The sequence below is a fragment of the Lepidochelys kempii genome, chromosome 2, assembly GCF_965140265.1.
Source record: "Lepidochelys kempii isolate rLepKem1 chromosome 2, rLepKem1.hap2, whole genome shotgun sequence".
In the NCBI taxonomy this organism is placed as follows: Eukaryota; Metazoa; Chordata; order Testudines; family Cheloniidae; genus Lepidochelys; species Lepidochelys kempii.
In genome coordinates, this window is record NC_133257.1 from 85339946 (window position 1) to 85354315 (window position 14370).

General features: G+C 48.4%; 1 long non-coding RNA gene across 2 annotated transcripts in view; it reads left to right on the forward strand.

Annotated features, from left to right (window-relative positions):
• Positions 1 to 4705: 4705 nt before the first annotated feature.
• The window catches only part of LOC140906809 (uncharacterized), a 28805-nt gene continuing 19140 nt past the window's right edge, over positions 4706 to 14370 (forward strand). The window contains exon 1 of one of the 2 annotated variants that reach the window (XR_012157254.1): positions 4706 to 4962. This is a non-coding gene — a long non-coding RNA (uncharacterized lncRNA). The remainder of the gene's footprint in view (positions 4963 to 14370) is intronic. The other variant, XR_012157255.1, reaches the window with a different exon arrangement.

Sequence of the window (14370 nt, forward strand, 5' to 3'; positions counted from 1 at the left end):
CAGCTGTTCAATGAAAGCTTGACCTATACTCAACTATGAAAATCACCCCCCTCCCAATCCTTCCCCCCCCTCCCCCGCAACTGTGTGGATGGCTGTGTGCGCCTGTGTGGTTTGTCTGTCAATAAAAGCAGCGTTTTTATTAATACATTCTCCTTCTTTATTTTCCCGCAAGGGATGATACCTCATAGCACCATGCAAATCAGCACTTTATTGGTCCCTTACATTGAATCCTAGGCCTTAATAATCGTAGTTGCTTCATAGGCTACCAGATTTAAGTAATCATTACAGTCCCAAGCATAGCAACAGCCATTGCTGGTTTTCTTGTTGGAACTGTTGTCTCAAGGCATCCCTGATTCTTACCGTCCCACGCTGCGCCCCTCTAACTGCCCCGGTATCTGGCTGCTCAAAATCAGCAGCCAGGCATTCTGCATCAGCAGTCCACCCCTGAGAAAACTGTTTGCCCTTCCCTTCACAAATATTATGCAGCGTACAACACGCGGCTATAACCATTGGAATATTTTCCTCACGCAGATCTAGCCTACCATATAGGCATCGACAGCGCGCCTTTAAGCAGTCAAACGCACATTCAACGATCATTCTGCACCTACTCAGCCTGTTGTTGAACCACTCCTTACTGCTATCTAGGTTTCCCATGTATGGCTTCATGAGCCATGGCATTAATGGGTATGCCGGGTTTCTCAAGATCAATATGGGCATTTCTACTTCCCCTATGGAAAGAAAGTGTCTGCTTGCAGCTTTCTGTACAGACCAGTGTTCCTAAAGATACGTGCATCGTGCACTTTTCCAGACCACCCCATGTTAATGTCAGTGAATTGCCCATAGTGATCCACAAGCGCCTGCAAAACCATAGAAAAGTACCCCTTCCAATTGATGTACTTAGTCACAAGGTGGTCCAGTGCAAGAATTGGAATGTATGTTCCATCTATCACCCGATTGCAGTTAGGGAAACCCATGTTGGCAAAGCCAACCACAATGTCACGCATGTTGCCAAGAGTCACGGTCTTTCGCAGCAGAATGCAAATTAATGGCCTTGCACACTTGCGTTAACACAGTACCAGTGGTTGACTTCCCCACTCCAAACTGGTTCGTGACCGACCGGTAGCTTCCACACTGCGATCGCCACATGCTTCTCCACCAAGAGAACAGCTCTCATTCGGGAGTCCTTGTGCCGCAGGGCTGGGGCGAGATCATACACAGTTCCATGAAGGTGGCTTTCGTATCCGAAAGTTCTGCAGCCACTGCTCGTCACCCCAGACTTGCATAACTATGTGATCCCACCACTCTGTGCTAGTTTCCAAAAAGCGACGTTCCACTGCATTCAGCTCCTCTGTGAATGCCAAAAGCAATCTAATATTGCTGCTGTGCATGCTGGACACCATATCAGGCAACTGTGACTGCTGTTGCCTTTGTAAGTTCAAGAAAAACTCAACTGCCGCTTGCGATGTGCTAGTGAGAGCTAGCAGAGCAGTGGAGAGTAGTGTGGGGTCCACTTCTGCAGATAGATGTGGCGGGGAAAGCACTAAGGGACACTGAAAAATGCTGTTAACTGAAGACTGAATCACACTGAATGATGGGACGGAAAGCAGTGCATCACGGGGCACTGAGCCCAGAACCATGATGTGCCGCAATCCCCTCTGCCTTCCCACAAGACCTACCAGTAGAAGGAGGAGGTAGAACGGGGAGAGCTGCAATGTGGGATGGCTACCCACAGTGCACTGCTCTCACTGGCAATGGAAGCGCTGCAAGTGTGGACACACTATGGCACCAGCGGAAGAGAGTGTGGACATGCAACTGTGCTTTTAATAAACACGCTTTAATAAAAGCGGTATAACTTTTGGCGCAAAAACTTGCCAGTGTAAATATACCCTAAAAATGACTGGCTGGGAAGGGCCCATTCAAGTTGGATGGTCCATCGGGGGACACTTAACTCACAGTGGACCATGGCTACATCTAATGGGCTTTCTTGTACACTTTCCAACTAAAGTATGGGTAATGGCCTCTGCTGTGACTAAGCGAAGCATTCATGGGCATGTGACTTGCCCATGTGATTGTTACTGGACTCTATCTTAGAATACCAGTGGTTTTCCACTGAAAGGCGTGGGAACCAAGCTTGGAGACAAAGGGTTCCCACCATATGCAAAAGCTATTTAAGGCAGGGGAATGACATCATCACAGTTCTTTGCTGACTCCCCATCGAAAGGAGACTCTTGGCAACACCTGAGAAACAAGGACTGAACTGGGACCAAGTGCTGGGCCCAGGCTAGAGCGATTTCTAGCCTGTGAAAGGAATATCTGGGGGTTTTTAAGCTGCAAGCAAGGGCAGCTGGCCCCTTAAGAATCTCTGAAGCCTGCTTACATCATTATTTAGGGTGAGAATTTGCTACTCATATCTAATCTCTTTAGTATGTTAAGCTTAGATTGCATTTTTGTTTATTTGCTAGGTAACCTGCTTTGATCTGTTTGCTATCCCTTATAATCACTTAAAAATCTATCTTTTGTAGTTAATAAATTTGCTTCTGCTTTATCACAAACCAGTGTGTGGGAGTTACACCTTGGGGCAAAAAGCTGTTGTATATATCCTCTCCACAAATTTCATGAGCTTATGCCATACAGATCTCTGTGCAGTGCAAGACAGTATAATTCTGGGGAGGCGAGGGAGGGATGCACTTGAGCAGCTGGGCAGTTCCTTAGCTGTAGCTTCCCCATTCAGAGCTAATCTCAGCAGTTTGTATGTACTGCAGATGGGTGTGTCCCTACCTGTATGTGTGCTGGAGCATGGCAAAGGGCTTGGCAGGCTGGTCACTGCAGTACAGTGTAAAGGGAGCCCAGGCTGGTGGCTCAGTGGTACCCCAGTTCCAGGTGGCACCCCAGGGGGAACCCGTCACACCCACTTTTTAAAAAATAATCCACATTTTAAGTGTTATAGTTGCCCATTTTAAATGGAGATTTCTTAAACCACAAGGCCAAAATTTCAGAGATGAGCAAAAGTGTGCATGCCCACCGTTACACAAACAAACAGGCTGTTTTGAATACTGTGGCAGACAAATGCCTGCTATATACAGGCATTACAAGATTTGCATGTAAAAAAGGGAGGGTTGTGTACACAAGTAGACATACAATCAAATGTTCCATATTCAAAAATGTGGTGCAAAGTTCACAAAACAAAGAACAACAAGGAGCGTGGTGGCACCTTAAAGACTAACAGATTTATTTGGGCATAAGCTTTCACGGGTAAAACACCACTTCTTCAGATGAATCAAACTTAAATGTTGATATATTTAAAACAAAGCACTCAGATACTAGCAGATAAAAATTATATTAATTGTTACTGCTGCTTACCACTCCTTTTAGGTTTATTTTTGCTGTATTCTGAAAGTAAAACCCAAGAAGATGCACTGATGATGTAGTCATTAATTCAAGCAGCAGCCTGACAGCCTCAGTAACGATGTTCATTTATAGACATCTCTTTTCCTTTGTTTTGCTTAGGGGGTTCTAAAATTCTTTTTAGAATGTTACCCACACCATAGCAGAGTGTTCATGGATCACCTCCTCTCCTATTCACATCAGTAGATAGGAAGGAAGGTGATCAGTACAATCACAGAACATACCTGTAGCAATTACAAAAATTGTTTTCATGGAAAAGTAGCATCAGACAAATATTTTCATCTGTCTTCATGCTATTCAGAAGTTAGAAACAAGGAGCAGCAACACTGCAACCGATCTCATCTCCATCAACCACAAGCAAGTGCTCCACAGACCACAGTTCAAGAACCTTTGGATTAATGGCAAGAACTAAAGAAAGCCTCTTTAAATGCACGTTAAAACTGCCCCACCTTTACACAGCCCTTGAAAAGCTTCAGACATCATTTAAAGGTGACCTACATGGGGCTTTATTTTTGATTGGGTTTATGCTCTTTTTGCTCCTTTATGGTGTATAAAGCAGTAAAAACATTAAGGATTTTTTTTACACTACTTATTTTTACCTTCAAAATCAGGTTTATCAAATCTGGTCTTCCCTGGTTTTGTTGGAGGATCTTTGAGAAGTGTAATGGATCTTTATCTGAGATGCAAGGGTTACAGAGACCAATGAGAGACAGAACAGTCCCTCTACTCATTAGGAAAAAACCATCACAAGCAACTATGGATACACCACTTTTCACATTCGATGCATTTCACAAACACTAACTAGTTAACACTCAAAAAGACACTGCATGCATCATCATATTGTTAAGAAACTACTTAATGCAATCCTCCTTCTCCCCAGAAAGAATCCCAACTTGGCAACACACAACACCATGGGGCATGGCTACTTACAGCAGTGCCTAGTTAATATCTCAGGGTTCTGCTAAATCAGGCTTTTTTTCAGTGTGGGGGAGGGAGGAACAGGAATACTGATGTTTGGGGAGGACTGCAACATTTTCTGCCGTGATTGACAAAACACCACCTAAGACCAGCCCTGACTACTAAATCCTATAAGAGTGTGTAATACTTAGAAATCATCAGATGTACACATCACCTCCCGTGTAGCTTCATTAGCCATTATGGAAGCCGTAGCTTCATTAGCCATTATGGAACTGATGCATAGACAAGATGTGGGCATTTTTACCATCGTGTCCTGATGTACCAAGTGCACGGGTTTCAAACACCCTGTCACCCAGCCCTGCTCAGAGGCATGAAAGCTCTCAAAGGGTATTCCAAGGTTGCTTAAGACGAAAACTGCAGAAGTCTACATAAAACAACCCAGAGAAAGCAGGTCACTAGCAGCCACTCAAAACGCAGACTCAGCCAGTGCGGGCCAAGTGATTCATAACTTCGTCCTCTGCTACACAACAGACATCACTAGGAAACCCAAGGCAAAAATGCCCCGCAGCTAAACAAGTTCAACAACTTCCGCCTAAGAGGCGCACAGGTACCAAGGGCAGGGGCTGGCAGGTGTTTTCGGTAAGCATTTCTTCCAATTAACGTTCCGCTATCTGGCATGTTTAGGCCAGGATCCCAGCGGGCTCCACGCGGAGCCGTGCCAGGCGCCAGGTCCTTCCCCCGCAGCGTCGGGGTGCGGGGCCCCTATCACACGCCAGCAGCTTTATCTCGACCGGCCTCAGTTTCCCGGGGGGTCTCGCCCAGACAGACCCGCCCCCGACCCCGCCACGCTCCCCTCGCGCCCGTACGGCAGCCCGGGCCGGCTCGCCCGCCGAGGCCGACTGGGAGCCCGGGCGGCTCCGACCCTCGCCACGGCAGCGCTCAGGCCGGCAGCCCCCTGGGCTCGCCCGGGGCGGCGGCACCACCCCGATGAGGTGGCAGCCGGTCCTGTCCCCGCAGCGGCCGGGGCACCGTGGGGGTGGGACCTTCGGCCGCCTCCAGCCCCTCCCCGGGCCAGTTGGGGGTTGCGGGCGGGAGGACCCCCCCCCCCAGCCGGGCACCGGAGCAAACCTCCCGGCAAAGCCCGTGCCTCCGCTTACCTCCTGCCGCGGCGGGGCGCGGGCGGCGCCGAGGAGCAGCGGTGGGGGCCGAGCGGAGCGGAGCGGCGGTTGCCCCGGGAGCCCGTGAAGCAGGCACGCGCACGCGCGCGCGCACTGAAGCGGGGGAAGGGGGATTCCAGGTCCCCGAGCCCAGCCAGTTCCACTCAGCAGAGCCGCCGCCGCCGCCTCGCCCCACGTGACCCCGCTCCCTGGCGTATCTGCTCTGCTGCTCTCCACTGGGGCGCGCGCGCGCGCGCGCCCGTCCGCCCCCCCGCCCGGAACGGAGCTTCGCCGCCTCTGCGACGTGCGGGCGGCAGGAACGCGGGCCAATTAGCGACAGCAGCCGGGGGGAGGGGCTGTAAACGTGAGTGTGCGCGTGTCCCAGGGCCGCCCTGCGGAACCGCTGCCCTCTGTCTCCATGGGCTGTGGGCGAGCCGCTGCCGCTGCAAAGTGATGTCTGTCTCCATGCATTACGGCTGTCAACGTGTGTGTCTCCCAGTGCATCGCTGCTTATCCCGGGGGGGGGGGTGTTCGATACTCTGCAGAAGTATGTCCATCATGGCAATGCATTACTGCTGCAAAGGTGGGTGTCTGCCGTTGCATTACCAGGACTGCTGCAGGTCCTCTCTCTGGACAAAAAAGGTGTCTCTGTCCATTGCCGTACTTCTGCAAACCAACGCTCAGGGGGAGTGGGCGGGGCGCGGACGGACAGAGAGACGGGTAACGACGCTCCCTCCTCTGTGCTTGTAGTAACAGTTATTGTAGGGGGTTGTATTTGATTTTAGCAGGAACGTAGCTCCCACATTAGTTCTCTCACAGGTGGTGGGGAGTTTGCGCAAGGGCAATGGGTAGGCTGCCAGCTGTGGCCTTTGTGTAATTATTTAAACTTTTAGTTATATCATTAGTGATGGGCCTTGCTGCCTTCCTGGTCATTCTGGAAAAATATGCTCTCCTTCAGCACCACCACTATTTCTGCCCGTAGTTTCTCATTCTTCTCCATCCCCCTTTTCCTCTTTCTTTCTCTTATCTCCCCTCCACCTCCTTTCTCCACCTGGTATTTCCCTGCCTGCAGCAGCCCCTAATTCCCCTTCCTATTTGTAAAAGTAGCCACTGGAATCAGAGGATACTGACCCCACTATCTTGTATCTTCTGCAACCTTGACTCAGTTGACAGTACTGGGTCCAGCAAATAAAGTTCATTTTCTTACCGACACTCCTGTGTGACACACTTTTTCTGTGTCATAGATTTCACTTCCACCCATTTCCTCATCCCTATCTGTTACAGGCAATAAAATGTTTTAATGCTTACATTTTTAGAGACATCTTTTGTTATGCTTTATTAACACCCAATGAGATGAAAAGTAGGGAATGGTAGAGTCCACACTTCTCAGAGCTGTTCATTCAGACTGTGTACACTTGTTTCATACTGTGAAAGTTATCTTTGCAGCCATGAGGGGCTTGAATTTTTTCAATGAAAACTTAGATTCTATAGAATCTGAACTTGTCAAGCAACCTCAAGTGAGCTGGATGTTTCACACTACGGGTTTAGAGTTCAGTAAAACTGGTTAGTTATTTGTATTATGGTAGTGCCCACAGGCCCCAACTGAGACTGGAGCCCCATTTTGCTAGGCACTGTACATACACATAATAAGCCCCAAATAGCTTTCAGTTTAGACAAGACAGGGGAAAGGGGAAACAGGCAGAGAGAGGTGAAATGACTTACCCAAGTTGACACGGTAGGTCAGTGACAGAAGTGGAAATACAGCCCAGGTCTCCTGAGTCCCAGTCCAATGTTCTATAAACTAGACCATGCTGCCTCTTTATGTTAATGTAGATTTTTTAAACCAACAAATGATCAGATTATTGTAAAGAATGGATTTCATTCCATTAAGGTGGAGGGCTATTTTGATATTACCTGTGTTTTCACATTTGTGTGACATCACAAAATTGGGTATTTTGCATAATATTCAACACAAGACAGCAGTCATTGCTAGAAAATGATAAGATAGCACAGTGATCTATGAGTAGGGAAAGCCTTGCTATGGTGGGGAGGCACATGCTCTCTGAATCTCAGCCTTAGGCTTCTTGTATATCTTTTGTACATGCAGGTGTCTCAGACAGCTAAGGGAATGTGGTTTGACCTCTGCATCTCTTTCAACATATGGCCTAGAAATATATGTCAACATATTTTAATTATTTGTGAATTGTGTGTTTCTCATTGTTATTAAAAAAACATTTGGACACAGAACTGAAATCTGTTCCCTTCATCATGCACACACACTGGGTTTTGATTGCAGAATTCTTTTAAGTATTTATTTAGAAAACATACACAGAATTGCATAGGCTATGCAAATATATATACATTTTAAAGTTATAGGTCAAATTTCAATTCTTCTTGATAATGTTGCTTTTTCACATCAGCAATTGAGTCAGTGTTTGAAAACTTTATGGGTCAGAGTCTGCCCCCCAGATACATACTTGCAATTCTCACTCAAGTCAGTAGGGTTAATGTTCATTCGTTCACTGCTGCATAAATATGCCCGTTTCAGCTGCTGCAGTTTTCTAAAGAACCACCCATTTGAATAGAATGTCAGGACAACTATGACACAGCTATATTTTAATAATATCTTTCCTGAACATACGGTATCTGGGAACTAAGATTTAAAGATGTTAAATACATTCATCCTAAATTAAGTCAGGTTTCCCCTCCATTACTCTTTGTTATGTTCCTTATTTGATGTCTTAATTCAACTTTGGATAAGGGCAAGATAAGCATGTTAGTGTTTGTCCCCATAAAAATATTTTTTTTCCTCGATCCATGATATTATCTTTGCTGCACACAACAGAAGGAGCTTTTCCAGTTAAGAGGAATCTCCTTTCTGGCACCAGAAAGGTTTAACTGCCTCTTCCCCGCTCCAGAAAATAAACCCTTCTTCTTTATGTTCTCAAAATGAAATCTTAAGCTAGAGCCTATTATAATATCGAACCAAATCCAGCAACTGGCTGACTGCTCAGATGGCAGAAAAATCTTTACCAGCAGGTGCTGTGTCACTTTAACTGATAATTCAGTCCTTCTATTTCAGCCTGTGACACAGATCACTCCCGCATTCTGAACAAACCACTACCAAAACTTCAGTCAGGCCTAAAGAAACAAAAGGTTTTTATTTGGCTGTTGCCCTCTTCAGGCAAGTCATCAGTAGCAAATCAAACAGACAAAAGTCCCACATCAGATCTATCTTCTCTGAGGGTATGTCTACACTACGGAATAAGGTTGAATTTATAGAAGTCATTTTTTTAGAAATCGGTTTTATATATTCGAGTGTGTGTGTCCCCACAGAAAATGCTCTAAGTGCATTAAGTGCATTAACTCGGCTGAGTGCTTCCACAGTACCGAGGCTAGAGTCGACTTCCGGAGCGTTGCACTGTGGATAGCTATCCCACAGTTCCCGCAGTCTCCGCTGCCCATTGGAATTCTGGGTTGAGATCCCAATGTCTGATGGGGCTAAAACATTGTCGCAGGTGGTTCTGGGTACATATCGTCAGGCCCCCCTTCCCTCCCTCCCTCCGTGAAAGCAAGGGCTTTTTTCCTGAGTTTCGCGCCTTTTTTCCTGAGTTACCTGTGCAGACGCCATACCACGGCAAGCATGGAGCCTGCTCAGGTAACCATCACCGTATGTCTCCTGGGTGCTGGCAGACGCGGTACGGCATTGCTACACAGTAGCAGCAACCCATTGCCTTCTGGCAGCAGATGGTACAGTACGACTGGTAGCCATCCTCATCATGTCCGTGGTGCTCCTGGCCACGTCGGCTGGGAGCGCCTGGGCAGACATGGGCGCAGGGACTAAATTTGGAGTGACTTGACCAGGTCATTCTCTTTAGTCCTGCAGTCAGTCCTATTGAACTGTCTTATGGTGAGCAGGCAGGCGATACGGATTGCTAGCAGTCCTATTGCATCATCTTCTGCCGGGCAGGCAAGAGATGAGGATGGCTAGCAGTCCTACTGCACCATCTTCTGCTGAGCAGCCATGAGATGTGGATGGCATGCAGTCCTTCTACACCGTCTGCTGCCAGCCAAAGATGTAAAAGATAGATGGAGTGGATCAAAACAAGAAATAGACCAGATTTGTTTTGTACTCATTTGCCTCCTCCCCCGTCTAGGGGACTCATTCCTCTCGGTCACACTGCAGTCACTCACAGAGAAGGTGCAGCGAGGTAAATCTAGCCATGTATCAATCAGTGGCCAGGCTAACCTCCTTGTTCCAATAAGAACAATAACTTAGGTGCACCATTTCTTATTGGAACCCTCCGTGAAGTCCTGCCTGAAATACTCCTTGATGTAAAGCCACCCCCTTTGTTGATTTTAGCTCCCTGAAGCCAACCCTGTAAGCTGTGTCATCAGTCGCTCCTCCCTCCGTCAGAGCAACGGCAGACAATCGTTCCACGCCTTTTTTCTGTGCGGACGCCATACCAAGGCACGCATGGAGGCCGCTCAGCTCACTTTGCCAATTAGGAGCACATTAAACACCACACGCATTATCCAGCAGTATATGCAGCACCAGAACCTGGCAAAGCAATACCGGGCGAGGAGGCGACGTCAGCGCGGTCACGTGAGTGATCAGGACATGGACACAGATTTCTCTGAAAGCATGGGCCCTGCCAATGCATGCATCATGGTGTTAATGGGGCAGGTTCATGCTGTGGAACGCCGATTCTGGGCTCGGGAAACAAGCACAGACTGGTGGGACCGCATAGTGTTGCAGGTCTGGGACGATTCCCAGTGGCTGCGAAACTTTCGCATGCGTAAGGGCACTTTCATGGAACTTTGTGACTTGCTTTCCCCTGCCCTGAGGCGCATGAATACCAAGATGAGAGCAGCCCTCACAGTTGAGAAGCGAGTGGCGATAGCCCTGTGGAAGCTTGCAATGCCAGACCTCTACTGGTCAGTTGGGAATCAATTTGGAGTGGGCAAATCTACTGTTGGGGCTGCTGTGATGCAAGTAGCTCACGCAATCAAAGATCTGCTGATATCAAGGGTAGTGACTCTGGGAAATGTGCAGGTCATAGTGGATGGCTTTGCTGCAATGGGATTCCCTAACTGTGGTGGGGCCATAGACAGAACCCATATCCCTATCTTGGCACTGGAGCACCAAGCCGCCGAGTACATAAACCGCAAGGGGTACTTTTCGATAGTGCTGCAAGCTCTGGTGGATCACAAGGGACGTTTCACCAACATCAACGTGGGATGGCTGGGAAAGGTACATGACGCTTGCATCTTCAGGAACTCTGGTCTGTTTCAAAAGCTGCAGGAAGGGACTTTATTCCCAGACCAGAAAATAACTGTTGGGGATGTTGAAATGCTTATATGTATCCTTGGGGACCCAGCCTACCCCTTAATGCCATGGCTCATGAAGCCGTACACAGGCAGCCTGGACAGTAGTCAGGAGCTGTTCAACTACAGGCTGAGCAAGTGCAGAATGGTGGTAGAATGTGCATTTGGACGTTTAAAGGCGCGCTGGCGCAGTTTACTGACTCGCTTTGACCTCAGCGAAACCAATATTCCCACTGTTATTACTGCTTGCTGTGTGCTCCACAATATCTGTGAGAGTAAGGGGGAGACGTTTATGGCGGGGTGGGAGGTTGAGGCAAATCGCCTGGCTGCTGGTTACGTGCAGCCAGACACCAGGGCGGTTAGAAGAGCACAGGAGGGCGCGGTACGCATCAGAGAAGCTTTGAAAACCAGTTTCATGACTGGCCAGGCTACGGTGTGAAAGTTCTGTTTGTTTCTCCTTGATGAAACCCCCCGCCCTTGGTTCACTCTACTTCCCTGTAAGCTAACCACCCTCTCCTCCTCCCTTCAATCACCGCTTGCAGAGGCAATAAAGTCATTGTTGCTTCACATTCATGCATTCTTTATTCATTCATCACACAAATAGGGGGATGACTACCAAGGTAGCCCAGGAGGGGTGGTGGAGGAGGGAAGGAAAATGCCACACAGCACTTTAAAAGTTTACAACTTTAAAATTTATTGAATGCTAGCCTTCTTTTTTTTGGGCAATCCTCTGTGGCGGAGTGGCTGGTTGGCCGGTGGCCCCCCCACCGCGTTCTTGGGCATCTGGGTGTGGAGGCTATGGAACTTGGGGAGGAGGGCGGTTGGTTACACAGGGGCTGTAGTGGCAGTCTGTGCTCCAGCTGCCTTTGCTGCAGCTCAACCATACACTGGAGCATACTGGTTTGGTCCTCCAGCAGCCTCAGCATTGAATCCTGCCTCCTCTCATCACGCTGCCGCCACATTTGAACTTCAGCCCTGTCTTCAGCCCGCCACCTCTCCTCCTGGTCATTTTGTGCTTTCCTGAACTCTGACATTATTTGCCTCCACGCATTCGTCTGTGCTCTGTCAGTGTGGGAGGACAGCATGAGCTCGGAGAACATTTCATCTCGAGTGTGTTTTTTTTTCTTTCTAAGCTTCACTAGCCTCTGGGAAGGAGAAGATCCTGTGATCATTGAAACACATGCAGCTGGTGGAGAAAAAAAAAGGGACAGCGGTATTTAAAAAGACACATTTTATAAAACAGTGGCTACACTCTTTCAGGGTAAACCTTGCTGTTAACATTACATACATAGCACATGTGCTTTCGTTACAAGGTCGCATTTTGCCTCCCCCCACCGCGTGGCTACCCCCTCAACCTTCCCCCCTCCCTGTGGCTAACAGCGGGGAACATTTCTGTTTAGCCACAGGCAAACAGCCCAGCAGGAATGGGCTCCTCTGAGTGTCCCCTGAAGAAAAGCACCCTGTTTCAACCAGGTGACCATGAATGATATCTCACTCTCCTGAGGATAACACAGAGAGATAAAGAACGGATGTTGTTTGAACGCCAGCAAACATACATTGCAATGCTTTGTTGTACAATGATTCCCGAGTACGTGTTACTGGCCTGGAGTGGTAAAGTGTCCTACCATGAAGGAAGCAATAAGGCTGCCCTCCCCAGAAACCTTTTGCAAAGGCTTTGGGAGTACATCCAGGACAGCCGCGAATGCCAGGGCAAAGTAATCCTTTCACATGCTTGCTTTTAAACCATGTATAGTATTTTAAAAGGTACACTCACCGGAGGTCCCTTCTCCACCTGCTGGGTCCAGGAGGCAGCCTTGGGTGGGTTCGGGGGGTACTGGCTCCAGGTCCAGGGTGAGAAACAGTTCCTGGCTGTCGGGAAAACCGGTTTCTCCACTTGCTTGCTGTGAGCTATCTACAACCACATCATCATCATCATCTTCTTTGTCCCCAAAACCTGCTTCCATATTACCTCCATCTCCATTGAAGGAGTCAAACAACATGGCTGGGGTAGTGGTGGCTGAACCCCCTAAAATGGCATGCAGCTCATCATAGAAGCGGCATGTTTGGGGCTCTGACCCGGAGGGGCCATTCGCCTCTCTGGTTTTCTGGTAGGCTTGCCTCAGCTCCTTAAGTTTCACACGGCACTGCTTCGGGTCCTGTTATGGCCTCTGTCCTTCATGCCCTGGGAGATTTTGACAAAGGTTTTGGCATTTCGAAAACTGGAACGGAGTTCTGATAGCACGGATTCCTCTCCCCATACAGCGATCAGATCCTGTACCTCCCGTTCAGTCCATGCTGGAGCTCTTTTGCAATTCTGGGACTCCATCATGGTCACCACTGCTGATGAGCTCTGCATGGTCACCTGCAGCTTGCCACGCTGGCTAACCAGGAAATGAGATTAAAAAGTTTGCGGTTCTTTTCCTGTCTACCTGGCCAGTGCATCTGAGTTGAGAGTGCTGTCCAGAGCGGTCACAATGGAGCACTCTGGGATAGCTCCCGGAGGCCAATACCGTCGATTTGTGTCCACAGTACACCAAATTCGAGCCGGCAACGTCGATTTAAGCACTAATCCACTTGTCAGGGGTGGAGTAAGGAAATCGATTTTAAGAGCCCTTTAAGTCGAAATAAAGGGCTTCATCGTATGGACGGGTGCAGGTTTACATCGATTTAATGCTGCTAAATTCGACCTAAAGTCCTAGTGTAGACCAGGGCTGAGGGAGGCTCTGGCAGGCAGTCTTCTTTTCTGCTGTTTCCCGCCCCAGCTAGGCCTCTCCCACAGAGTGAGAGCTGAAGGTCTGCTCTTCTTCCCAGTCAGTCCCTCGCTGAGCTGTGATCCACACCTCTCCCTTATGTCCCTTCCCAACAAGCCTGAGCCCTACGGTAGGTGTAGCAGAGTGGGGCTGATTGAGTCCACAGCCACTCATTAACCTTTTCCTGGCACGCTATCAAACAGCTCCAGAAAAGAGGTTCCTGATCATAGGGAAATCCATTTCAAAACACTAGGTGGGATCTGTGAAGGGACTTAGGCATTGCAAGACTGAGCATCATGTTGCCTAAATAATCACAGGAAAATGTGATCCACAAAGCTGACTTTGGTGCCTAGGCTCCCTATACAATGGATGGGAAGAGATAGGTCTCAGACAGCCATCTACAAAAGCCAGCACGCTAGGCAAGAAGCCACCTAAGATAGCAGTTGTGAGATGCTGACAACAGGGATGTGTGCTAATCCCATCCCTCTGTCAGCTATAAATGCCTAAATCCAGGCTGCAGGGAAGCATCTAGTTCTGTTTAGCAATCTACGAATGGGAACCTGCTATCTCTAGTCAGACAGCATAGGCTCCTAGAGATGTTTCATGAGGGAATAAGTTAGGAACCTGCCTCACACAACACAAAAAAAGGGGTTGAGAGTACCTACTTTAACTGTTGGTCCAGTGGTTAGTGCACATACCTGGACTCTTGGAAACCCAGGTTCAATTCCCCCTACCTCTGCTAGAGGGTAAGAAAGGATTTGGATGGGGGAGGTTATAGCATATGCTGATAAGGGGCTCCCTCAGTCTGTCCT